The following is a 25,636-nucleotide window of genomic DNA, read 5'->3' on the forward strand; positions in this document are numbered from 1 at the left end:
GGTTGGGAATTATTTGGAATAACAGTCATGGCGTATTTGCCGACGGGATGGAGAGGCACATCTTTCTGTTTATTTTTGTTTCTTGGTTTGCTGATAAACGATGAACCGGAGGCCTGTTCCCGTAAATGGTCAAATGTAGGAACAGACAGACAGAACGGTTCTGTCGCCTGGAGATGGGCAAAAGGCTGCAGTTCAGGACAATAATACCCGGCACCGAGAGTGAAAAATCCCGAGAAAAGGACAGAACGAAAGATTTCAGTGGATGCCGACCGGCACGTGATGCTGTGGATGCGCGGACAGATCTTTGGTGTTCTCCACAAAAAATGGCATTTGGTACGAACAGTTTTACCTGGCGCGAATGTGGTGAGAATTTGGAAAAAGAAAGCAGGAAAGACTGTGTTGGCAAGCACATCTGCAGCAGCTTCCAGTGGTTAGGATTCGGCACTTCTACCGCTGCGACCCGGGTTCGATTCCAGGTCAGGGAACATTGTATTTTCTGCCGTTTGAACTGCAAGGCTGTTCCTGAACAAATTTACAGCTCACCACGCTCTTGCTGCCCCAACCATCATCAGCGCATCATTCTTTGCAGTGATACAGCATACACTTCTGTGCTTTCCGTTTTAAAGTCAGCAATCAATGACGAGATCTCGCTCAACAAGTGCTGATTGACACCGTAAATGTTGCCTTCCGTGTACATTTTTGCGGCACATCACTCTAGCTTACCATCTGTCAATGCATTGCCAGTGTGGAAATATTCAGCATTTTAAACTTAGCAACGTCTGCAAGACTGGAATCAGTGAATGCCTGGGCCATGGCCACTGATAACTTATCCCGAGCATTCATTTGGCCTGGGCCCCTACTATATTGCACATTGGCTCACTGTGTGTCTATGTTTAGCGTTCACAGGCAATTTACAAGCTCCTAATTTCCCAGCAGTGAATTCATGGAGTGATTGATCTAACCGACATTCAACATCAGTATTGTTAAGTCTCTCCTTGATTCGCGACACTTATCTCTCTTCAGCATAGCACTGCTATGGACTGAACCTGCTAGAATTTCACCTTGCCTCGGGGTCAGTGCGGCGATGTGGGACTTCGGCCGGTCTCCCTTTCACAGCCCATCAGTGTCGAGAAAAGAACCGGGTATTTTACTGACATTTTATGTTCTCAAACAGTTATAAACTCTCCAGTATATTTCACTGTGTCTTCAAGACGGTGAGATCGAGCCTGTTGTGCAAGCTTTGTTTCTTTATGAACACTTCAGCAGAACATTAAATCAACATGTGGAATTGAATTGCTGATTGACACTGTAAATTAGCCTTCCATTACGTTCTTGCACGACATCACCCTAAGTAACCTAGTTGATCACAGCACAGATATCAGTTAATTCATTGCCAGTGCGAAAAAATACACATTTTGAACTTAGCAACGTGTACAAGACCATTGCCTGGATCTTGGGCACTGATAACGGAACATGAGCATTAAGATTTTCGGTATCATTATACTTTACATTGACACAACCTGAGCTCTGTGATGTGTTTGGGACTCATTGCCCCGAAACGAGGACAGAGTGGGTGGGGCAATTCCTTCCGGGGTCAGGTTTTCTTTCAAAAAGGTGTGAGAAAACTTTGCTTCGTTCACTGTCAGACCGAAATAGTTCAGTTGGGAAGGCGTTTGACTGAAGATCCAGATGGTTCATGGCTCAATCCCGTGTTTCAGCAATTTTTGGTTATTTCGCGTTCCCTTCATTCTAAGGGTAGTGGCTGATTTTATATCGGGACAGTGGGCTGTTCAGCGGTTGCGTGATAATAATTTTCAACAGGAATTGTTTTTAGATTTAGCTGTTACGTTCTGTTACGTTCTATTTACACTCTGCGCAGTGTTGTAGATGAACAGTGAACAATGTTTAAGCGTTGTGATGTGTTCAATGTTTATGCAGTAAATCTGTCATCCAGTGTGAGTTGGAAACACCATCCCCGCAGACTGAGCTTTCATGCAACGTTAACACAATTTGTGGCCGGTTAGCTCAGTTGGTTAGAGCGTGGTGCTAATAACGCCAAGGTCGCGGGTTCGATCCCCGTACGGGCCATTCCAGTGTTTTTCATAATTTTTATTCGGTTTTTAGTCACGTTGAAAATCAAATCTTTATAATGTAACAAATCCATTCAGAATCCCAAGGGTTGGGAATTATTTGGAAAAACAGTCATTGCTTCTTTGCCGAGGGGTGGAGAGGCACATCTTTCTGTTTATTTCTGTTTCTTGGGTTGCTGATAAACGATGAACCGGAGGCCTGTTCCCGTAAATGCTCAAAAGTAGGAACAGACAGACAGAACGGTTCTGTCGCCTGGAGATGGGCAAAAGACTGCAGTTCAGGATAAAAACACGAAATGAAATGTTCACCCGGCACCGAGAGTGAAAAATCCCGAGAAAAGGACAGAATGAAATAGATTTCAGTGGATGCCTACCCGCACGTGATGCTGTGGATGCGCGGACATATCTTTGGTGTTGTCCACAAAAAATGCCATTTGCTCCGAACAGTTTTACCAGGCGCGAAAATGGTGAGACTTTGGAAGGAGCAAGCAGGAATGACTGCGTTGGTCTGCTTGTTGGCAAGCAAATGTGTAGCAGCTTCCCTGGTGGTTTAGTGGTTAGGTTTCGGCGCTTTCACCGCTGCGGCCCGGGTTCGATTCCCGGTCAGGGAACATTGTATCTTTGGCCGTTTGAACTGCAAGGCTGTTCCTGAACAAATTCACAGCTCACTGCACTCTTGCTGCCCCAACCATCAGCAGCGCATCATTCGTTGCAGTGATACAGCACACACTTCTGTGCCTTCCGTTTCAAAGTCAGCAGTAAATGAGGAGATCTCGCTCAACAAGTGCTGATTGACACCGTAAATGTTGCCAATCATGGCGAACTTTAGCCTTCCGTGTACATTTTTGCGGCACATCACTCTAGCTTACCATCTGTCAATGCATTGCCAGTGTGGAAATATTCAGCATTTTAAACTTAGCAACGTCTGCAAGACTGGAATCAGTGAATGCCTGGGCCATGGCCACTGATAACTTATCCCGAGCATTCATTTGGCCTGGGCCCCTCCTATATTGCACATTGGCTCACTGTGTGTCTATGTTTAGCGTTCACAGGCAATTTACAAGCTCTGAATTTCCCAGCAGTGAATTCATGGAGTGATTGATCTAACCGACATTCAACATCAGTATTGTTAAGTCTCTCCTTGATTCGCGACACTTATCTCTCTTCAGCATAGCACTGCTATGGACTGAACCTGCTAGAATTTCACCTTGCCTCGGGGTCAGTGCGGCTATGTGGGACTTCGGCCGTTCTCCCTTTCACAGCCCATCAGTGTCGAGAAAAGAACCGGGTATTTTACTGACATTTTATGTTCTCAAACAGTTATAAACTCTCCAGTATATTTCACTGTGTCTTCAAGACGGTGAGATCGAGCCTGTTGTGCAAGCTTTGTTTCTTTATGAACACTTCAGCAGAACATTAAATCAACATGTGGAATTGAATTGCTGATTGACACTGTAAATTAGCCTTCCATTACGTTCTTGCACGACATCACCCGAAGTAACCTAGTTGATCACAGCACAGATATCAGTTAATTCATTGCCAGTGCGAAAAAATACACATTTTGAACTTAGCAACGTGTACAAGACCATTGCCTGGATCTTGGGCACTGATAACGGAACATGAGCATTAAGATTTTCGGTATCATTATACTTTACATTGACACAACCTGAGCTCTGTGATGTGTTTGGGACTCATTGCCCCGAAACGAGGACAGAGTGGGTGGGGCAATTCCTTCCGGGATCAGGTTTTCTTTCAAAAAGGTGTGAGAAAACTTTGCTTCGTTCACTGTCAGACCGAAATAGTTCAGTTGGGAAGGCGTTTGACTGAAGATCCAGATGGTTCATGGCTCAATCCCGTGTTTCAGCAATTTTTGGTTATTTCGCGTTCCCTTCATTCTAAGGGTAGTGGCTGATTTTATATCGGGACAGTGGGCTGTTCAGCGGTTGCGTGATAATAATTTTCAACAGGAATTGTTTTTAGATTTAGCTGTTACGTTCTGTTACGTTCTATTTACACTCTGCGCAGTGTTGTAGATGAACAGTGAACAATGTTTAAGCGATGTGATGTGTTCAATGTTTATGCAGTAAATCTGTCATCCAGTGTGAGTTGGAAACACCATCCCCGCAGACTGAGCTTTCATGCAACGTTAACACAATTTGTGGCCGGTTAGCTCAGTTGGTTAGAGCGTGGTGCTAATAACGCCAAGGTCGCGGGTTCGATCCCCGTACGGGCCATTCCAGTGTTTTTCATAATTTTTATTCGGTTTTTAGTCACGTTGAAAATCAAATCTTTATAATGTAACAAATCCATTCAGAATCCCAAGGGTTGGGAATTATTTGGAAAAACAGTCATTGCTTCTTTGCCGAGGGGTGGAGAGGCACATCTTTCTGTTTATTTCTGTTTCTTGGGTTGCTGATAAACGATGAACCGGAGGCCTGTTCCCGTAAATGCTCAAAAGTAGGAACAGACAGACAGAACGGTTCTGTCGCCTGGAGATGGGCAAAAGACTGCAGTTCAGGACAAAAACACGAAATGAAATGTTCACCCGGCACCGAGAGTGAAAAATCCCGAGAAAAGGACAGAATGAAATAGATTTCAGTGGATGCCTACCCGCACGTGATGCTGTGGATGCGCGGACATATCTTTGGTGTTGTCCACAAAAAATGCCATTTGCTCCGAACAGTTTTACCAGGCGCGAAAATGGTGAGACTTTGGAAGGAGCAAGCAGGAATGACTGCGTTGGTCTGCTTGTTGGCAAGCAAATGTGTAGCAGCTTCCCTGGTGGTTTAGTGGTTAGGTTTCGGCGCTTTCACCGCTGCGGCCCGGGTTCGATTCCCGGTCAGGGAACATTGTATCTTTGGCCGTTTGAACTGCAAGGCTGTTCCTGAACAAATTCACAGCTCACTGCACTCTTGCTGCCCCAACCATCAGCAGCGCATCATTCGTTGCAGTGATACAGCACACACTTCTGTGCCTTCCGTTTCAAAGTCAGCAGTAAATGAGGAGATCTCGCTCAACAAGTGCTGATTGACACCGTAAATGTTGCCAATCATGGCGAACTTTAGCCTTCCGTGTACATTTTTGCGGCACATCACTCTAGCTTACCATCTGTCAATGCATTGCCAGTGTGGAAATATTCAGCATTTTAAACTTAGCAACGTCTGCAAGACTGGAATCAGTGAATGCCTGGGCCATGGCCACTGATAACTTATCCCGAGCATTCATTTGGCCTGGGCCCCTCCTATATTGCACATTGGCTCACTGTGTGTCTATGTTTAGCGTTCACAGGCAATTTACAAGCTCTGAATTTCCCAGCAGTGAATTCATGGAGTGATTGATCTAACCGACATTCAACATCAGTATTGTTAAGTCTCTCCTTGATTCGCGACACTTATCTCTCTTCAGCATAGCACTGCTATGGACTGAACCTGCTAGAATTTCACCTTGCCTCGGGGTCAGTGCGGCTATGTGGGACTTCGGCCGTTCTCCCTTTCACAGCCCATCAGTGTCGAGAAAAGAACCGGGTATTTTACTGACATTTTATGTTCTCAAACAGTTATAAACTCTCCAGTATATTTCACTGTGTCTTCAAGACGGTGAGATCGAGCCTGTTGTGCAAGCTTTGTTTCTTTATGAACACTTCAGCAGAACATTAAATCAACATGTGGAATTGAATTGCTGATTGACACTGTAAATTAGCCTTCCATTACGTTCTTGCACGACATCACCCTAAGTAACCTAGTTGATCACAGCACAGATATCAGTTAATTCATTGCCAGTGCGAAAAAATACACATTTTGAACTTAGCAACGTGTACAAGACCATTGCCTGGATCTTGGGCACTGATAACGGAACATGAGCATTAAGATTTTCGGTATCATTATACTTTACCTTGACACAACCTGAGCTCTGTGATGTGTTTGGGACTCATTGCCCCGAAACGAGGACAGAGTGGGTGGGGCAATTCCTTCCGGGGTCAGGTTTTCTTTCAAAAAGGTGTGAGAAAACTTTGCTTCGTTCACTGTCAGACCGAAATAGTTCAGTTGGGAAGGCGTTTGACTGAAGATCCAGATGGTTCATGGCTCAATCCCGTGTTTCAGCAATTTTTGGTTATTTCGCGTTCCCTTCATTCTAAGGGTAGTGGCTGATTTTATATCGGGACAGTGGGCTGTTCAGCGGTTGCGTGATAATAATTTTCAACAGGAATTGTTTTTAGATTTAGCTGTTACGTTCTGTTACGTTCTATTTACACTCTGCGCAGTGTTGTAGATGAACAGTGAACAATGTTTAAGCGATGTGATGTGTTCAATGTTTATGCAGTAAATCTGTCATCCAGTGTGAGTTGGAAACACCATCCCCGCAGACTGAGCTTTCATGCAACGTTAACACAATTTGTGGCCGGTTAGCTCAGTTGGTTAGAGCGTGGTGCTAATAACGCCAAGGTCGCGGGTTCGATCCCCGTACGGGCCATTCCAGTGTTTTTCATAATTTTTATTCGGTTTTTAGTCACGTTTGAAAATCAAATCTTTATAATGTAACAAATCCATTCAGAATCCCAAGGGTTGGGAATTATTTGGAAAAACAGTCATTGCTTCTTTGCCGAGGGGTGGAGAGGCACATCTTTCTGTTTATTTCTGTTTCTTGGGTTGCTGATAAACGATGAACCGGAGGCCTGTTCCCGTAAATGCTCAAAAGTAGGAACAGACAGACAGAACGGTGCTGTCGCCTGGAGATGGGCAAAAGACTGCAGTTCAGGACAAAAACACGAAATGAAATGTTCACCCGGCACCGAGAGTGAAAAATCCCGAGAAAAGGACAGAATGAAATAGATTTCAGTGGATGCCTACCCGCACGTGATGCTGTGGATGCGCGGACATATCTTTGGTGTTGTCCACAAAAAATGCCATTTGCTCCGAACAGTTTTACCAGGCGCGAAAATGGTGAGACTTTGGAAGGAGCAAGCAGGAATGACTGCGTTGGTCTGCTTGTTGGCAAGCAAATGTGTAGCAGCTTCCCTGGTGGTTTAGTGGTTAGGTTTCGGCGCTTTCACCGCTGCGGCCCGGGTTCGATTCCCGGTCAGGGAACATTGTATCTTTGGCCGTTTGAACTGCAAGGCTGTTCCTGAACAAATTCACAGCTCACTGCACTCTTGCTGCCCCAACCATCAGCAGCGCATCATTCGTTGCAGTGATACAGCACACACTTCTGTGCCTTCCGTTTCAAAGTCAGCAGTAAATGAGGAGATCTCGCTCAACAAGTGCTGATTGACACCGTAAATGTTGCCAATCATGGCGAACTTTAGCCTTCCGTGTACATTTTTGCGGCACATCACTCTAGCTTACCATCTGTCAATGCATTGCCAGTGTGGAAATATTCAGCATTTTAAACTTAGCAACGTCTGCAAGACTGGAATCAGTGAATGCCTGGGCCATGGCCACTGATAACTTATCCCGAGCATTCATTTGGCCTGGGCCCCTCCTATATTGCACATTGGCTCACTGTGTGTCTATGTTTAGCGTTCACAGGCAATTTACAAGCTCTGAATTTCCCAGCAGTGAATTCATGGAGTGATTGATCTAACCGACATTCAACATCAGTATTGTTAAGTCTCTCCTTGATTCGCGACACTTATCTCTCTTCAGCATAGCACTGCTATGGACTGAACCTGCTAGAATTTCACCTTGCCTCGGGGTCAGTGCGGCTATGTGGGACTTCGGCCGTTCTCCCTTTCACAGCCCATCAGTGTCGAGAAAAGAACCGGGTATTTTACTGACATTTTATGTTCTCAAACAGTTATAAACTCTCCAGTATATTTCACTGTGTCTTCAAGACGGTGAGATCGAGCCTGTTGTGCAAGCTTTGTTTCTTTATGAACACTTCAGCAGAACATTAAATCAACATGTGGAATTGAATTGCTGATTGACACTGTAAATTAGCCTTCCATTACGTTCTTGCACGACATCACCCTAAGTAACCTAGTTGATCACAGCACAGATATCAGTTAATTCATTGCCAGTGCGAAAAAATACACATTTTGAACTTAGCAACGTGTACAAGACCATTGCCTGGATCTTGGGCACTGATAACGGAACATGAGCATTAAGATTTTCGGTATCATTATACTTTACCTTGACACAACCTGAGCTCTGTGATGTGTTTGGGACTCATTGCCCCGAAACGAGGACAGAGTGGGTGGGGCAATTCCTTCCGGGGTCAGGTTTTCTTTCAAAAAGGTGTGAGAAAACTTTGCTTCGTTCACTGTCAGACCGAAATAGTTCAGTTGGGAAGGCGTTTGACTGAAGATCCAGATGGTTCATGGCTCAATCCCGTGTTTCAGCAATTTTTGGTTATTTCGCGTTCCCTTCATTCTAAGGGTAGTGGCTGATTTTATATCGGGACAGTGGGCTGTTCAGCGGTTGCGTGATAATAATTTTCAACAGGAATTGTTTTTAGATTTAGCTGTTACGTTCTGTTACGTTCTATTTACACTCTGCGCAGTGTTGTAGATGAACAGTGAACAATGTTTAAGCGATGTGATGTGTTCAATGTTTATGCAGTAAATCTGTCATCCAGTGTGAGTTGGAAACACCATCCCCGCAGACTGAGCTTTCATGCAACGTTAACACAATTTGTGGCCGGTTAGCTCAGTTGGTTAGAGCGTGGTGCTAATAACGCCAAGGTCGCGGGTTCGATCCCCGTACGGGCCATTCCAGTGTTTTTCATAATTTTTATTCGGTTTTTAGTCACGTTGAAAATCAAATCTTTATAATGTAACAAATCCATTCAGAATCCCAAGGGTTGGGAATTATTTGGAAAAACAGTCATTGCTTCTTTGCCGAGGGGTGGAGAGGCACATCTTTCTGTTTATTTCTGTTTCTTGGGTTGCTGATAAACGATGAACCGGAGGCCTGTTCCCGTAAATGCTCAAAAGTAGGAACAGACAGACAGAACGGTGCTGTCGCCTGGAGATGGGCAAAAGACTGCAGTTCAGGACAAAAACACGAAATGAAATGTTCACCCGGCACCGAGAGTGAAAAATCCCGAGAAAAGGACAGAATGAAATAGATTTCAGTGGATGCCTACCCGCACGTGATGCTGTGGATGCGCGGACATATCTTTGGTGTTGTCCACAAAAAATGCCATTTGCTCCGAACAGTTTTACCAGGCGCGAAAATGGTGAGACTTTGGAAGGAGCAAGCAGGAATGACTGCGTTGGTCTGCTTGTTGGCAAGCAAATGTGTAGCAGCTTCCCTGGTGGTTTAGTGGTTAGGTTTCGGCGCTTTCACCGCTGCGGCCCGGGTTCGATTCCCGGTCAGGGAACATTGTATCTTTGGCCGTTTGAACTGCAAGGCTGTTCCTGAACAAATTCACAGCTCACTGCACTCTTGCTGCCCCAACCATCAGCAGCGCATCATTCGTTGCAGTGATACAGCACACACTTCTGTGCCTTCCGTTTCAAAGTCAGCAGTAAATGAGGAGATCTCGCTCAACAAGTGCTGATTGACACCGTAAATGTTGCCAATCATGGCGAACTTTAGCCTTCCGTGTACATTTTTGCGGCACATCACTCTAGCTTACCATCTGTCAATGCATTGCCAGTGTGGAAATATTCAGCATTTTAAACTTAGCAACGTCTGCAAGACTGGAATCAGTGAATGCCTGGGCCATGGCCACTGATAACTTATCCCGAGCATTCATTTGGCCTGGGCCCCTCCTATATTGCACATTGGCTCACTGTGTGTCTATGTTTAGCGTTCACAGGCAATTTACAAGCTCTGAATTTCCCAGCAGTGAATTCATGGAGTGATTGATCTGACCGACATTCAACATCAGTATTGTTAAGTCTCTCCTTGATTCGCGACACTTATCTCTCTTCAGCATAGCACTGCTATGGACTGAACCTGCTAGAATTTCACCTTGCCTCGGGGTCAGTGCGGCTATGTGGGACTTCGGCCGTTCTCCCTTTCACAGCCCATCAGTGTCGAGAAAAGAACCGGGTATTTTACTGACATTTTATGTTCTCAAACAGTTATAAACTCTCCAGTATATTTCACTGTGTCTTCAAGACGGTGAGATCGAGCCTGTTGTGCAAGCTTTGTTTCTTTATGAACACTTCAGCAGAACATTAAATCAACATGTGGAATTGAATTGCTGATTGACACTGTAAATTAGCCTTCCATTACGTTCTTGCACGACATCACCCTAAGTAACCTAGTTGATCACAGCACAGATATCAGTTAATTCATTGCCAGTGCGAAAAAATACACATTTTGAACTTAGCAACGTGTACAAGACCATTGCCTGGATCTTGGGCACTGATAACGGAACATGAGCATTAAGATTTTCCGTATCATTATACTTTACATTGACACAACCTGAGCTCTGTGATGTGTTTGGGACTCATTGCCCCGAAACGAGGACAGAGTGGGTGGGGCAATTCCTTCCGGGGTCAGGTTTTCTTTCAAAAAGGTGTGAGAAAACTTTGCTTCGTTCACTGTCAGACCGAAATAGTTCAGTTGGGAAGGCGTTTGACTGAAGATCCAGATGGTTCATGGCTCAATCCCGTGTTTCAGCAATTTTTGGTTATTTCGCGTTCCCTTCATTCTAAGGGTAGTGGCTGATTTTATATCGGGACAGTGGGCTGTTCAGCGGTTGCGTGATAATAATTTTCAACAGGAATTGTTTTTAGATTTAGCTGTTACGTTCTGTTACGTTCTATTTACACTCTGCGCAGTGTTGTAGATGAATAGTGAACAATGTTTAAGCGTTGTGATGTGTTCAATGTTTATGCAGTAAATCTGTCATCCAGTGTGAGTTGGAAACACCATCCCCGCAGACTGAGCTTTCATGCAACGTTAACACAATTTGTGGCCGGTTAGCTCAGTTGGTTAGAGCGTGGTGCTAATAACGCCAAGGTCGCGGGTTCGATCCCCGTACGGGCCATTCCAGTGTTTTTCATAATTTTTATTCGGTTTTTAGTCACGTTGAAAATCAAATCTTTATAATGTAACAAATCCATTCAGAATCCCAAGGGTTGGGAATTATTTGGAAAAACAGTCATTGCTTCTTTGCCGAGGGGTGGAGAGGCACATCTTTCTGTTTATTTCTGTTTCTTGGGTTGCTGATAAACGATGAACCGGAGGCCTGTTCCCGTAAATGCTCAAAAGTAGGAACAGACAGACAGAACGGTTCTGTCGCCTGGAGATGGGCAAAAGACTGCAGTTCAGGACAAAAACACGAAATGAAATGTTCACCCGGCACCGAGAGTGAAAAATCCCGAGAAAAGGACAGAATGAAATAGATTTCAGTGGATGCCTACCCGCACGTGATGCTGTGGATGCGCGGACATATCTTTGGTGTTGTCCACAAAAAATGCCATTTGCTCCGAACAGTTTTACCAGGCGCGAAAATGGTGAGACTTTGGAAGGAGCAAGCAGGAATGACTGCGTTGGTCTGCTTGTTGGCAAGCAAATGTGTAGCAGCTTCCCTGGTGGTTTAGTGGTTAGGTTTCGGCTCTTGCACCGCTGCGGCCCGGGTTCGATTCCCGGTCAGGGAACATTGTATCTTTGGCCGTTTGAACTGCAAGGCTGTTCCTGAACAAATTCACAGCTCACTGCACTCTTGCTGCCCCAACCATCAGCAGCGCATCATTCGTTGCAGTGATACAGCACACACTTCTGTGCCTTCCGTTTCAAAGTCAGCAGTAAATGAGGAGATCTCGCTCAACAAGTGCTGATTGACACCGTAAATGTTGCCAATCATGGCGAACTTTAGCCTTCCGTGTACATTTTTGCGGCACATCACTCTAGCTTACCATCTGTCAATGCATTGCCAGTGTGGAAATATTCAGCATTTTAAACTTAGCAACGTCTGCAAGACTGGAATCAGTGAATGCCTGGGCCATGGCCACTGATAACTTATCCCGAGCATTCATTTGGCCTGGGCCCCTCCTATATTGCACATTGGCTCACTGTGTGTCTATGTTTAGCGTTCACAGGCAATTTACAAGCTCTGAATTTCCCAGCAGTGAATTCATGGAGTGATTGATCTAACCGACATTCAACATCAGTATTGTTAAGTCTCTCCTTGATTCGCGACACTTATCTCTCTTCAGCATAGCACTGCTATGGACTGAACCTGTTAGAATTTCACCTTGCCTCGGGGTCAGTGCGGCTATGTGGGACTTCGGCCGTTCTCCCTTTCACAGCCCATCAGTGTCGAGAAAAGAACCGGGTATTTTACTGACATTTTATGTTCTCAAACAGTTATAAACTCTCCAGTATATTTCACTGTGTCTTCAAGACGGTGAGATCGAGCCTGTTGTGCAAGCTTTGTTTCTTTATGAACACTTCAGCAGAACATTAAATCAACATGTGGAATTGAATTGCTGATTGACACTGTAAATTAGCCTTCCATTACGTTCTTGCACGACATCACCCTAAGTAACCTAGTTGATCACAGCACAGATATCAGTTAATTCATTGCCAGTGCGAAAAAATACACATTTTGAACTTAGCAACGTGTACAAGACCATTGCCTGGATCTTGGGCACTGATAACGGAACATGAGCATTAAGATTTTCGGTATCATTATACTTTACATTGACACAACCTGAGCTCTGTGATGTGTTTGGGACTCATTGCCCCGAAACGAGGACAGAGTGGGTGGGGCAATTCCTTCCGGGGTCAGGTTTTCTTTCAAAAAGGTGTGAGAAAACTTTGCTTCGTTCACTGTCAGACCGAAATAGTTCAGTTGGGAAGGCGTTTGACTGAAGATCCAGATGGTTCATGGCTCAATCCCGTGTTTCAGCAATTTTTGGTTATTTCGCGTTCCCTTCATTCTAAGGGTAGTGGCTGATTTTATATCGGGACAGTGGGCTGTTCAGCGGTTGCGTGATAATAATTTTCAACAGGAATTGTTTTTAGATTTAGCTGTTACGTTCTGTTACGTTCTATTTACACTCTGCGCAGTGTTGTAGATGAACAGTGAACAATGTTTAAGCGATGTGATGTGTTCAATGTTTATGCAGTAAATCTGTCATCCAGTGTGAGTTGGAAACACCATCCCCGCAGACTGAGCTTTCATGCAACGTTAACACAATTTGTGGCCGGTTAGCTCAGTTGGTTAGAGCGTGGTGCTAATAACGCCAAGGTCGCGGGTTCGATCCCCGTACGGGCCATTCCAGTGTTTTTCATAATTTTTATTCGGTTTTTAGTCACGTTGAAAATCAAATCTTTATAATGTAACAAATCCATTCAGAATCCCAAGGGTTGGGAATTATTTGGAAAAACAGTCATTGCTTCTTTGCCGAGGGGTGGAGAGGCACATCTTTCTGTTTATTTCTGTTTCTTGGGTTGCTGATAAACGATGAACCTGAGGCCTGTTCCCGTAAATGCTCAAAAGTAGGAACAGACAGACAGAACGGTGCTGTCGCCTGGAGATGGGCAAAAGACTGCAGTTCAGGACAAAAACACGAAATGAAATGTTCACCCGGCACCGAGAGTGAAAAATCCCGAGAAAAGGACAGAATGAAATAGATTTCAGTGGATGCCTACCCGCACGTGATGCTGTGGATGCGCGGACATATCTTTGGTGTTGTCCACAAAAAATGCCATTTGCTCCGAACAGTTTTACCAGGCGCGAAAATGGTGAGACTTTGGAAGGAGCAAGCAGGAATGACTGCGTTGGTCTGCTTGTTGGCAAGCAAATGTGTAGCAGCTTCCCTGGTGGTTTAGTGGTTAGGTTTCGGCGCTTTCACCGCTGCGGCCCGGGTTCGATTCCCGGTCAGGGAACATTGTTTCTTTGGCCGTTTGAACTGCAAGGCTGTTCCTGAACAAATTCACAGCTCACTGCACTCTTGCTGCCCCAACCATCAGCAGCGCATCATTCGTTGCAGTGATACAGCACACACTTCTGTGCCTTCCGTTTCAAAGTCAGCAGTAAATGAGGAAATCTCGCTCAACAAGTGCTGATTGACACCGTAAATGTTGCCAATCATGGCGAACTTTAGCCTTCCGTGTACATTTTTGCGGCACATCACTCTAGCTTACCATCTGTCAATGCATTGCCAGTGTGGAAATATTCAGCATTTTAAACTTAGCAACGTCTGCAAGACTGGAATCAGTGAATGCCTGGGCCATGGCCACTGATAACTTATCCCGAGCATTCATTTGGCCTGGGCCCCTCCTATATTGCACATTGGCTCACTGTGTGTCTATGTTTAGCGTTCACAGGCAATTTACAAGCTCTGAATTTCCCAGCAGTGAATTCATGGAGTGATTGATCTAACCGACATTCAACATCAGTATTGTTAAGTCTCTCCTTGATTCGCGACACTTATCTCTCTTCAGCATAGCACTGCTATGGACTGAACCTGCTAGAATTTCACCTTGCCTCGGGGTCAGTGCGGCTATGTGGGACTTCGGCCGTTCTCCCTTTCACAGCCCATCAGTGTCGAGAAAAGAACCGGGTATTTTACTGACATTTTATGTTCTCAAACAGTTATAAACTCTCCAGTATATTTCACTGTGTCTTCAAGACGGTGAGATCGAGCCTGTTGTGCAAGCTTTGTTTCTTTATGAACACTTCAGCAGAACATTAAATCAACATGTGGAATTGAATTGCTGATTGACACTGTAAATTAGCCTTCCATTACGTTCTTGCACGACATCACCCTAAGTAACCTAGTTGATCACAGCACAGATATCAGTTAATTCATTGCCAGTGCGAAAAAATACACATTTTGAACTTAGCAACGTGTACAAGACCATTGCCTGGATCTTGGGCACTGATAACGGAACATGAGCATTAAGATTTTCGGTATCATTATACTTTACATTGACACAACCTGAGCTCTGTGATGTGTTTGGGACTCATTGCCCCGAAACGAGGACAGAGTGGGTGGGGCAATTCCTTCCGGGGTCAGGTTTTCTTTCAAAAAGGTGTGAGAAAACTTTGCTTCGTTCACTGTCAGACCGAAATAGTTCAGTTGGGAAGGCGTTTGACTGAAGATCCAGATGGTTCATGGCTCAATCCCGTGTTTCAGCAATTTTTGGTTATTTCGCGTTCCCTTCATTCTAAGGGTAGTGGCTGATTTTATATCGGGACAGTGGGCTGTTCAGCGGTTGCGTGATAATAATTTTCAACAGGAATTGTTTTTAGATTTAGCTGTTACGTTCTGTTACGTTCTATTTACACTCTGCGCAGTGTTGTAGATGAACAGTGAACAATGTTTAAGCGATGTGATGTGTTCAATGTTTATGCAGTAAATCTGTCATCCAGTGTGAGTTGGAAACACCATCCCCGCAGACTGAGCTTTCATGCAACGTTAACACAATTTGTGGCCGGTTAGCTCAGTTGGTTAGAGCGTGGTGCTAATAACGCCAAGGTCGCGGGTTCGATCCCCGTACGGGCCATTCCAGTGTTTTTCATAATTTTTATTCGGTTTTTAGTCACGTTGAAAATCAAATCTTTATAATGTAACAAATCCATTCAGAATCCCAAGGGTTGGGAATTATTTGGAAAAACAGTCATTGCTTCTTTGCCGAGGGGTGGAGAGGCACATCTTTCTGTTTATTTCTGTTTCTTGGGTTGCTGATAAACGATGAACCGGAGGCCTGTTCCCGTAAATGCTCAAAAGTAGGAACAGACAGACAGAACGGTTCTGTCGCCTGGAGATGGGCAAAAGACTGCAGTTCAGGACAAAAACACGAAATGAAATGTTCACCCGGCACCGAGAGTGAAAAATCCCGAGAAAAGGACAGAATGAAATAGATTTCAGTGGATGCCGACCCGCACGTGATGCTGTGGATGCGCGGACATATCTTTGGTGTTGTCCACAAAAAATGTCATTTGCTCCGAACAGTTTTACCAGGCGCAAAAGTGTTGAGACTTTGGAATTAGCAAGCAGGAAAGACTGCGTTGGTCTGCTTGTTGGCAAGCGAATGTGTAGCAGCTTCCCTGGTGGTTTAGTGGTTAGGTTTCGGCGCTTTCACCGCTGCGGCCCGGGTTCGATTCCCGGTCAGGGAACATTGTATCTTTGGCCGTTTGAACTGCAAGGCTGTTCCTGAACAAATTCACAGCTCACTGCACTCTTGCTGCCCCAACAATCAGCAGCGCATCATTCGTTGCAGTGATACAGCACACACTTCTGTGCCTTCCGTTTCAAAGTCAGCAGTAAATGAGGAGATCTCGCTCAACAAGTGCTGATTGACACCGTAAATGTTGCCAATCATGGCGAACTTTAGCCTTCCGTGTACATTTTTGCGGCACATCACTCTAGCTTACCATCTGTCAATGCATTGCCAGTGTGGAAATATTCAGCATTTTAAACTTAGCAACGTCTGCATGACTGGAATCAGTGAATGCCTGGGCCATGGCCACTGATAACTTATCCCGAGCATTCATTTGGCCTGGGCCCCTCCTATATTGCACATTGGCTCACTGTGTGTCTATGTTTAGCGTTCACAGGCAATTTACAAGCTCTGAATTTCCCAGCAGTGAATTCATTGAGTGATTGATCTGACCGACATTCAACATCAGTATTGTTAAGTCTCTCCTTGATTCGCGACAATTATCTCTCTTCAGCATAGCACTGCTATGCACTGAACCTGCTAGAATTTCACCTTGCCTCGGGGTCAGTGCGGCTATGTGGGACTTCGGCCGGTCTCCCTTTCACAGCCCATCAGTGTCGAGAAAAGAACCGGGTATTTTACTGACATTTTATGTTCTCAAACAGTTATAAACTCTCCAGTATATTTCACTGTGTCTTCAAGACGGTGAGATCGAGCCTGTTGTGCAAGCTTTGTTTCTTTATGAACACTTCAGCAGAACATTAAATCAACATGTGGAATTGAATTGCTGATTGACACTGTAAATTTGCCAACATTTAACTGCAGTGTGAGAACAATCACCATTATAATTAGCCTTCCATTACGTTCTTGCACGACATCACCCTAAGTAACCTAGTTGATCACAGCACAGATATCAGTTAATTCATTGCCAGTGCGAAAAAATACACATTTTGAACTTAGCAACGTGTACAAGACCATTGCCTGGATCTTGGGCACTGATAACGGAACATGAGCATTAAGATTTTCGGTATCATTATACTTTACATTGACACAACCTGAGCTCTGTGATGTGTTTGGGACTCATTGCCCCGAAACGAGGACAGAGTGGGTGGGGCAATTCCTTCCGGGGTCAGGTTTTCTTTCAAAAAGGTGTGAGAAAACTTTGCTTCGTTCACTGTCAGACCGAAATATTTCAGTTGGGAAGGCGTTTGACTGAAGATCCAGATGGTTCATGGCTCAATCCCGTGTTTCAGCAATTTTTGGTTATTTCGCGTTCCCTTCATTCTAAGGGTAGTGGCTGATTTTATATCGGGACAGTGGGCTGTTCAGCGGTTGCGTGATAATAATTTTCAACAGGAATTGTTTTTAGATTTAGCTGTTACGTTCTGTTACGTTCTATTTACACTCTGCGCAGTGTTGTAGATGAACAGTGAACAATGTTTAAGCGATGTGATGTGTTCAATGTTTATGCAGTAAATCTGTCATCCAGTGTGAGTTGGAAACACCATCCCCGCAGACTGAGCTTTCATGCAACGTTAACACAATTTGTGGCCGGTTAGCTCAGTTGGTTAGAGCGTGGTGCTAATAACGCCAAGGTCGCGGGTTCGATCCCCGTACGGGCCATTCCAGTGTTTTTCATAATTTTTATTCGGTTTTTAGTCACGTTGAAAATCAAATCTTTATAATGTAACAAATCCATTCAGAATCCCAAGGGTTGGGAATTATTTGGAAAAACAGTCATTGCTTCTTTGCCGAGGGGTGGAGAGGCACATCTTTCTGTTTATTTCTGTTTCTTGGGTTGCTGATAAACGATGAACCGGAGGCCTGTTCCCGTAAATGCTCAAAAGTAGGAACAGACAGACAGAACGGTTCTGTCGCCTGGAGATGGGCAAAAGACTGCAGTTCAGGACAAAAACACGAAATGAAATGTTCACCCGGCACCGAGAGTGAAAAATCCCGAGAAAAGGACAGAATGAAATAGATTTCAGTGGATGCCTACCCGCACGTGATGCTGTGGATGCGCGGACATATCTTTGGTGTTGTCCACAAAAAATGCCATTTGCTCCGAACAGTTTTACCAGGCGCAAAAGTGTTGAGACTTTGGAATTAGCAAGCAGGAAAGACTGCGTTGGTCTGCTTGTTGGCAAGCGAATGTGTAGCAGCTTCCCTGGTGGTTTAGTGGTTAGGTTTCGGCGCTTTCACCGCTGCGGCCCGGGTTCGATTCCCGGTCAGGGAACATTGTATCTTTGGCCGTTTGAACTGCAAGGCTGTTCCTGAACAAATTCACAGCTCACTGCACTCTTGCTGCCCCAACCATCAGCAGCGCATCATTCGTTGCAGTGATACAGCACACACTTCTGTGCCTTCCGTTTCAAAGTCAGCAGTCAATGAGGAGATCTCGCTCAACAAGTGCTGATTGACACCGTAAATGTTGCCAATCATGGCGAACTTTAGCCTTCCGTGTACATTTTTGCGGCACATCACTCTAGCTTACCATCTGTCAATGCGTTGCCAGTGTGGAAATATTCAGCATTTTAAACTTAGCAACGTCTGCATGACTGGAATCAGTGAATGCCTGGGCCATGGCCACTGATAACTTATCCCGAGCATTCATTTGGCCTGGGCCCCTCCTATATTGCACATTGGCTCACTGTGTGTCTATGTTTAGCGTTCACAGGCAATTTACAAGCTCTGAATTTCCCAGCAGTGAATTCATGGAGTGATTGATCTAACCGACATTCAACATCAGTATTGTTAAGTCTCTCCTTGATTCGCGACAATTATCTCTCTTCAGCATAGCACTGCTATGGACTGAACCTGCTAGAATTTCACCTTGCCTCGGGGTCAGTGCGGCTATGTGGGACTTCGGCCGGTCTCCCTTTCACAGCCCATCAGTGTCGAGAAAAGATCCGGGTATTTTACTGACATTTTATGTTCTCAAACAGTTATAAACTCTCCAGTATATTTCACTGTGTCTTCAAGACGGTGAGATCGAGCCTGTTGTGCAAGCTTTGTTTCTTTATGAACACTTCAGCAGAACATTAAATCAACATGTGGAATTGAATTGCTGATTGACACTGTAAATTTGCCAACATTTAACTGCAGTGTGAGAACAATCACCATTATAATTAGCCTTCCATTACGTTCTTGCACGACATCACCCTAAGTAACCTAGTTGATTACAGCACAGATATCAGTTAATTCATTGCCAGTGCGAAAAAATACACATTTTGAACTTAGCAACGTGTACAAGACCATTGCCTGGATCTTGGGCACTGATAACGGAACATGAGCATTAAGATTTTCGGTATCATTATACTTTACATTGACACAACCTGAGCTCTGTGATGTGTTTGGGACTCATTGCCCCGAAACGAGGACAGAGTGGGTGGGGCAATTCCTTCCGGGGTCAGGTTTTCTTTCAAAAAGGTGTGAGAAAACTTTGCTTCGTTCACTGTCAGACCGAAATAGTTCAGTTGGGAAGGCGTTTGACTGAAGATACAGATGGTTCATGGCTCAATCCCGTGTTTCAGCAATTTTTGGTTATTTCGCGTTCCCTTCATTCTAAGGGTAGTGGCTGATTTTATATCGGGACAGTGGGCTGTTCAGCGGTTGCGTGATAATAATTTTCAACAGGAATTGTTTTTAGATTTAGCTGTTACGTTCTGTTACGTTCTATTTACACTCTGCGCAGTGTTGTAGATGAACAGTGAACAATGTTTAAGCGATGTGATGTGTTCAATGTTTATGCAGTAAATCTGTCATCCAGTGTGAGTTGGAAACACCATCCCCGCAGACTGAGCTTTCATGCAACGTTAACACAATTTGTGGCCGGTTAGCTCAGTTGGTTAGAGCGTGGTGCTAATAACGCCAAGGTCGCGGGTTCGATCCCCGTACGGGCCATTCCAGTGTTTTTCATAATTTTTATTCGGTTTTTAGTCACGTTGAAAATCAAATCTTTATAATGTAACAAATCCATTCAGAATCCCAAGGGTTGGGAATTATTTGGAAAAACAGTCATTGCTTCTTTGCCGAGGGGTGGAGAGGCACATCTTTCTGTTTATTTCTGTTTCTTGGGTTGCTGATAAACGATGAACCGGAGGCCTGTTCCCGTAAATGCTCAAAAGTAGGAACAGACAGACAGAACGGTTCTGTCGCCTGGAGATGGGCAAAAGACTGCAGTTCAGGACAAAAACACGAAATGAAATGTTCACCCGGCACCGAGAGTGAAAAATCCCGAGAAAAGGACAGAATGAAATAGATTTCAGTGGATGCCTACCCGCACGTGATGCTGTGGATGCGCGGACATATCTTTGGTGTTGTCCACAAAAAATGCCATTTGCTCCGAACAGTTTTACCAGGCGCAAAAGTGTTGAGACTTTGGAATTAGCAAGCAGGAAAGACTGCGTTGGTCTGCTTGTTGGCAAGCAAATGTGTAGCAGCTTCCCTGGTGGTTTAGTGGTTAGGTTTCGGCGCTTTCACCGCTGCGGCCCGGGTTCGATTCCCGGTCAGGGAACATTGTATCTTTGGCCGTTTGAACTGCAAGGCTGTTCCTGAACAAATTCACAGCTCACTGCACTCTTGCTGCCCCAACCATCAGCAGCGCATCATTCGTTGCAGTGATACAGCACACACTTCTGTGCCTTCCGTTTCAAAGTCAGCAGTCAATGAGGAGATCTCGCTCAACAAGTGCTGATTGACACCGTAAATGTTGCCAATCATGGCGAACTTTAGCCTTCCGTGTACATTTTTGCGGCACATCACTCTAGCTTACCATCTGTCAATGCGTTGCCAGTGTGGAAATATTCAGCATTTTAAACTTAGCAACGTCTGCATGACTGGAATCAGTGAATGCCTGGGCCATGGCCACTGATAACTTATCCCGAGCATTCATTTGGCCTGGGCCCCTCCTATATTGCACATTGGCTCACTGTGTGTCTATGTTTAGCGTTCACAGGCAATTTACAAGCTCTGAATTTCCCAGCAGTGAATTCATGGAGTGATTGATCTAACCGACATTCAACATCAGTATTGTTAAGTCTCTCCTTGATTCGCGACAATTATCTCTCTTCAGCATAGCACTGCTATGGACTGAACCTGCTAGAATTTCACCTTGCCTCGGGGTCAGTGCGGCTATGTGGGACTTCGGCCGGTCTCCCTTTCACAGCCCATCAGTGTCGAGAAAAGATCCGGGTATTTTACTGACATTTTATGTTCTCAAACAGTTATAAACTCTCCAGTATATTTCACTGTGTCTTCAAGACGGTGAGATCGAGCCTGTTGTGCAAGCTTTGTTTCTTTATGAACACTTCAGCAGAACATTAAATCAACATGTGGAATTGAATTGCTGATTGACACTGTAAATTTGCCAACATTTAACTGCAGTGTGAGAACAATCACCATTATAATTAGCCTTCCATTACGTTCTTGCACGACATCACCCTAAGTAACCTAGTTGATTACAGCACAGATATCAGTTAATTCATTGCCAGTGCGAAAAAATACACATTTTGAACTTAGCAACGTGTACAAGACCATTGCCTGGATCTTGGGCACTGATAACGGAACATGAGCATTAAGATTTTCGGTATCATTATACTTTACATTGACACAACCTGAGCTCTGTGATGTGTTTGGGACTCATTGCCCCGAAACGAGGACAGAGTGGGTGGGGCAATTCCTTCCGGGGTCAGGTTTTCTTTCAAAAAGGTGTGAGAAAACTTTGCTTCGTTCACTGTCAGACCGAAATAGTTCAGTTGGGAAGGCGTTTGACTGAAGATACAGATGGTTCATGGCTCAATCCCGTGTTTCAGCAATTTTTGGTTATTTCGCGTTCCCTTCATTCTAAGGGTAGTGGCTGATTTTATATCGGGACAGTGGGCTGTTCAGCGGTTGCGTGATAATAATTTTCAACAGGAATTGTTTTTAGATTTAGCTGTTACGTTCTGTTACGTTCTATTTACACTCTGCGCAGTGTTGTAGATGAACAGTGAACAATGTTTAAGCGATGTGATGTGTTCAATGTTTATGCAGTAAATCTGTCATCCAGTGTGAGTTGGAAACACCATCCCCGCAGACTGAGCTTTCATGCAACGTTAACACAATTTGTGGCCGGTTAGCTCAGTTGGTTAGAGCGTGGTGCTAATAACGCCAAGGTCGCGGGTTCGATCCCCGTACGGGCCATTCCAGTGTTTTTCATAATTTTTATTCGGTTTTTAGTCACGTTGAAAATCAAATCTTTATAATGTAACAAATCCATTCAGAATCCCAAGGGTTGGGAATTATTTGGAAAAACAGTCATTGCTTCTTTGCCGAGGGGTGGAGAGGCACATCTTTCTGTTTATTTCTGTTTCTTGGGTTGCTGATAAACGATGAACCGGAGGCCTGTTCCCGTAAATGCTCAAAAGTAGGAACAGACAGACAGAACGGTTCTGTCGCCTGGAGATGGGCAAAAGACTGCAGTTCAGGACAAAAACACGAAATGAAATGTTCACCCGGCACCGAGAGTGAAAAATCCCGAGAAAAGGACAGAATGAAATAGATTTCAGTGGATGCCTACCCGCACGTGATGCTGTGGATGCGCGGACATATCTTTGGTGTTGTCCACAAAAAATGCCATTTGCTCCGAACAGTTTTACCAGGCGCAAAAGTGTTGAGACTTTGGAATTAGCAAGCAGGAAAGACTGCGTTGGTCTGCTTGTTGGCAAGCAAATGTGTAGCAGCTTCCCTGGTGGTTTAGTGGTTAGGTTTCGGCGCTTTCACCGCTGCGGCCCGGGTTCGATTCCCGGTCAGGGAACATTGTATCTTTGGCCGTTTGAACTGCAAGGCTGTTCCTGAACAAATTCACAGCTCACTGCACTCTTGCTGCCCCAACCATCAGCAGCGCATCATTCGTTGCAGTGATACAGCACACACTTCTGTGCCTTCCGTTTCAAAGTCAGCAGTAAATGAGGAGATCTCGCTCAACAAGTGCTGATTGACACCGTAAATGTTGCCAATCATGGCGAACTTTAGCCTTCCGTGTACATTTTTGCGGCACATCACTCTAGCTTACCATCTGTCAATGCGTTGCCAGTGTGGAAATATTCAGCATTTTAAACTTAGCAACGTCTGCATGACTGGAATCAGTGAATGCCTGGGCCATGACCACTGATAACTTATCCCGAGCATTCATTTGGCCTGGGCCCCTCCTATATTGCACATTGGCTCACTGTGTGTCTATGTTTAGCGTTCACAGGCAATTTACAAGCTCTGAATTTCCCAGCAGTGAATTCATGGAGTGATTGATCTAACCGACATTCAACATCAGTATTGTTAAGTCTCTCCTTGATTCGCGACACTTATCTCTCTTCAGCATAGCACTGCTATGGACTGAACCTGCTAGAATTTCACCTTGCCTCGGGGTCAGTGCGGCTATGTGGGACTTCGGCCGGTCTCCCTTTCACAGCCCATCAGTGTCGAGAAAAGATCCGGGTATTTTACTGACATTTTATGTTCTCAAACAGTTATAAACTCTCCAGTATATTTCACTGTGTCTTCAAGACGGTGAGATCGAGCCTGTTGTGCAAGCTTTGTTTCTTTATGAACACTTCAGCAGAACATTAAATCAACATGTGGAATTGAATTGCTGATTGACACTGTAAATTTGCCAACATTTAACTGCAGTGTGAGAACAATCACCATTATAATTAGCCTTCCATTACGTTCTTGCACGACATCACCCTAAGTAACCTAGTTGATTACAGCACAGATATCAGTTAATTCATTGCCAGTGCGAAAAAATACACATTTTGAACTTAGCAACGTGTACAAGACCATTGCCTGGATCTTGGGCACTGATAACGAAACATGAGCATTAAGATTTTCGGTATCATTATACTTTCCATTGACACAACCTGAGCTCTGTGATGTGTTTGGGACTCATTGCCCCGAAACGAGGACAGAGTGGGTGGGGCAATTCCTTCCGGGGTCAGGTTTTCTTTCAAAAAGGTGTGAGAAAACTTTGCTTCGTTCACTGTCAGACCGAAATAGTTCAGTTGGGAAGGCGTTTGACTGAAGATACAGATGGTTCATGGCTCAATCCCGTGTTTCAGCAATTTTTGGTTATTTCGCGTTCCCTTCATTCTAAGGGTAGTGGCTGATTTTATATCGGGACAGTGGGCTGTTCAGCGGTTGCGTGATAATAATTTTCAACAGGAATTGTTTTTAGATTTAGCTGTTACGTTCTGTTACGTTCTATTTACACTCTGCGCAGTGTTGTAGATGAACAGTGAACAATGTTTAAGCGATGTGATGTGTTCAATGTTTATGCAGTAAATCTGTCATCCAGTGTGAGTTGGAAACACCATCCCCGCAGACTGAGCTTTCATGCAACGTTAACACAATTTGTGGCCGGTTAGCTCAGTTGGTTAGAGCGTGGTGCTAATAACGCCAAGGTCGCGGGTTCGATCCCCGTACGGGCCATTCCAGTGTTTTTCATAATTTTTATTCGGTTTTTAGTCACGTTGAAAATCAAATCTTTATAATGTAACAAATCCATTCAGAATCCCAAGGGTTGGGAATTATTTGGAAAAACAGTCATTGCTTCTTTGCCGAGGGGTGGAGAGGCACATCTTTCTGTTTATTTCTGTTTCTTGGGTTGCTGATAAACGATGAACCGGAGGCCTGTTCCCGTAAATGCTCAAAAGTAGGAACAGACAGACAGAACGGTTCTGTCGCCTGGAGATGGGCAAAAGACTGCAGTTCAGGACAAAAACACGAAATGAAATGTTCACCCGGCACCGAGAGTGAAAAATCCCGAGAAAAGGACAGAATGAAATAGATTTCAGTGGATGCCTACCCGCACGTGATGCTGTGGATGCGCGGACATATCTTTGGTGTTGTCCACAAAAAATGCCATTTGCTCCGAACAGTTTTACCAGGCGCAAAAGTGTTGAGACTTTGGAATTAGCAAGCAGGAAAGACTGCGTTGGTCTGCTTGTTGGCAAGCAAATGTGTAGCAGCTTCCCTGGTGGTTTAGTGGTTAGGTTTCGGCGCTTTCACCGCTGCGGCCCGGGTTCGATTCCCGGTCAGGGAACATTGTATCTTTGGCCGTTTGAACTGCAAGGCTGTTCCTGAACAAATTCACAGCTCACTGCACTCTTGCTGCCCCAACCATCAGCAGCGCATCATTCGTTGCAGTGATACAGCACACACTTCTGTGCCTTCCGTTTCAAAGTCAGCAGTCAATGAGGAGATCTCGCTCAACAAGTGCTGATTGACACCGTAAATGTTGCCAATCATGGCGAACTTTAGCCTTCCGTGTACATTTTTGCGGCACATCACTCTAGCTTACCATCTGTCAATGCATTGCCAGTGTGGAAATATTCAGCATTTTAAACTTAGCAACGTCTGCATGACTGGAATCAGTGAATGCCTGGGCCATGGCCACTGATAACTTATCCCGAGCATTCATTTGGCCTGGGCCCCTCCTAT

At 44.7% G+C, this 25,636-nt stretch overlaps 11 non-coding genes across 11 annotated transcripts; all 11 read left to right on the forward strand.

Annotated features, from left to right (window-relative positions):
- Window positions 1-2,014: 2,014 nt before the first annotated feature.
- Window positions 2,015-2,088, forward strand: trnai-aau (transfer RNA isoleucine (anticodon AAU)). Its single transcript has one exon. It is a non-coding gene; the product is annotated as a tRNA-Ile (tRNA).
- A 2,162-nt stretch (window positions 2,089-4,250) lies between these two features.
- trnai-aau (transfer RNA isoleucine (anticodon AAU)) lies at window positions 4,251-4,324 on the forward strand. Its single transcript has one exon. It is a non-coding gene; the product is annotated as a tRNA-Ile (tRNA).
- A 2,162-nt stretch (window positions 4,325-6,486) lies between these two features.
- trnai-aau (transfer RNA isoleucine (anticodon AAU)) lies at window positions 6,487-6,560 on the forward strand. Its single transcript has one exon. It is a non-coding gene; the product is annotated as a tRNA-Ile (tRNA).
- A 2,163-nt stretch (window positions 6,561-8,723) lies between these two features.
- trnai-aau (transfer RNA isoleucine (anticodon AAU)) lies at window positions 8,724-8,797 on the forward strand. The gene has a single exon. It is a non-coding gene; the product is annotated as a tRNA-Ile (tRNA).
- A 2,162-nt stretch (window positions 8,798-10,959) lies between these two features.
- Window positions 10,960-11,033, forward strand: trnai-aau (transfer RNA isoleucine (anticodon AAU)). Its single transcript has one exon. It is a non-coding gene; the product is annotated as a tRNA-Ile (tRNA).
- Window positions 11,034-13,195: 2,162 nt separating this feature from the next.
- trnai-aau (transfer RNA isoleucine (anticodon AAU)) lies at window positions 13,196-13,269 on the forward strand. Its single transcript has one exon. It is a non-coding gene; the product is annotated as a tRNA-Ile (tRNA).
- Window positions 13,270-15,431: 2,162 nt separating this feature from the next.
- trnai-aau (transfer RNA isoleucine (anticodon AAU)) lies at window positions 15,432-15,505 on the forward strand. Its single transcript has one exon. It is a non-coding gene; the product is annotated as a tRNA-Ile (tRNA).
- A 2,206-nt stretch (window positions 15,506-17,711) lies between these two features.
- Window positions 17,712-17,785, forward strand: trnai-aau (transfer RNA isoleucine (anticodon AAU)). The gene has a single exon. It is a non-coding gene; the product is annotated as a tRNA-Ile (tRNA).
- A 2,206-nt stretch (window positions 17,786-19,991) lies between these two features.
- On the forward strand, window positions 19,992-20,065 carry trnai-aau (transfer RNA isoleucine (anticodon AAU)). Its single transcript has one exon. It is a non-coding gene; the product is annotated as a tRNA-Ile (tRNA).
- Window positions 20,066-22,271: 2,206 nt separating this feature from the next.
- Window positions 22,272-22,345, forward strand: trnai-aau (transfer RNA isoleucine (anticodon AAU)). The gene has a single exon. It is a non-coding gene; the product is annotated as a tRNA-Ile (tRNA).
- Window positions 22,346-24,551: 2,206 nt separating this feature from the next.
- trnai-aau (transfer RNA isoleucine (anticodon AAU)) lies at window positions 24,552-24,625 on the forward strand. Its single transcript has one exon. It is a non-coding gene; the product is annotated as a tRNA-Ile (tRNA).
- Window positions 24,626-25,636: the final 1,011 nt, after the last annotated feature.

This window comes from Pristiophorus japonicus, unplaced genomic scaffold (genome assembly GCF_044704955.1).
Source record: "Pristiophorus japonicus isolate sPriJap1 unplaced genomic scaffold, sPriJap1.hap1 HAP1_SCAFFOLD_56, whole genome shotgun sequence".
In the NCBI taxonomy this organism is placed as follows: Eukaryota; Metazoa; Chordata; class Chondrichthyes; family Pristiophoridae; genus Pristiophorus; species Pristiophorus japonicus.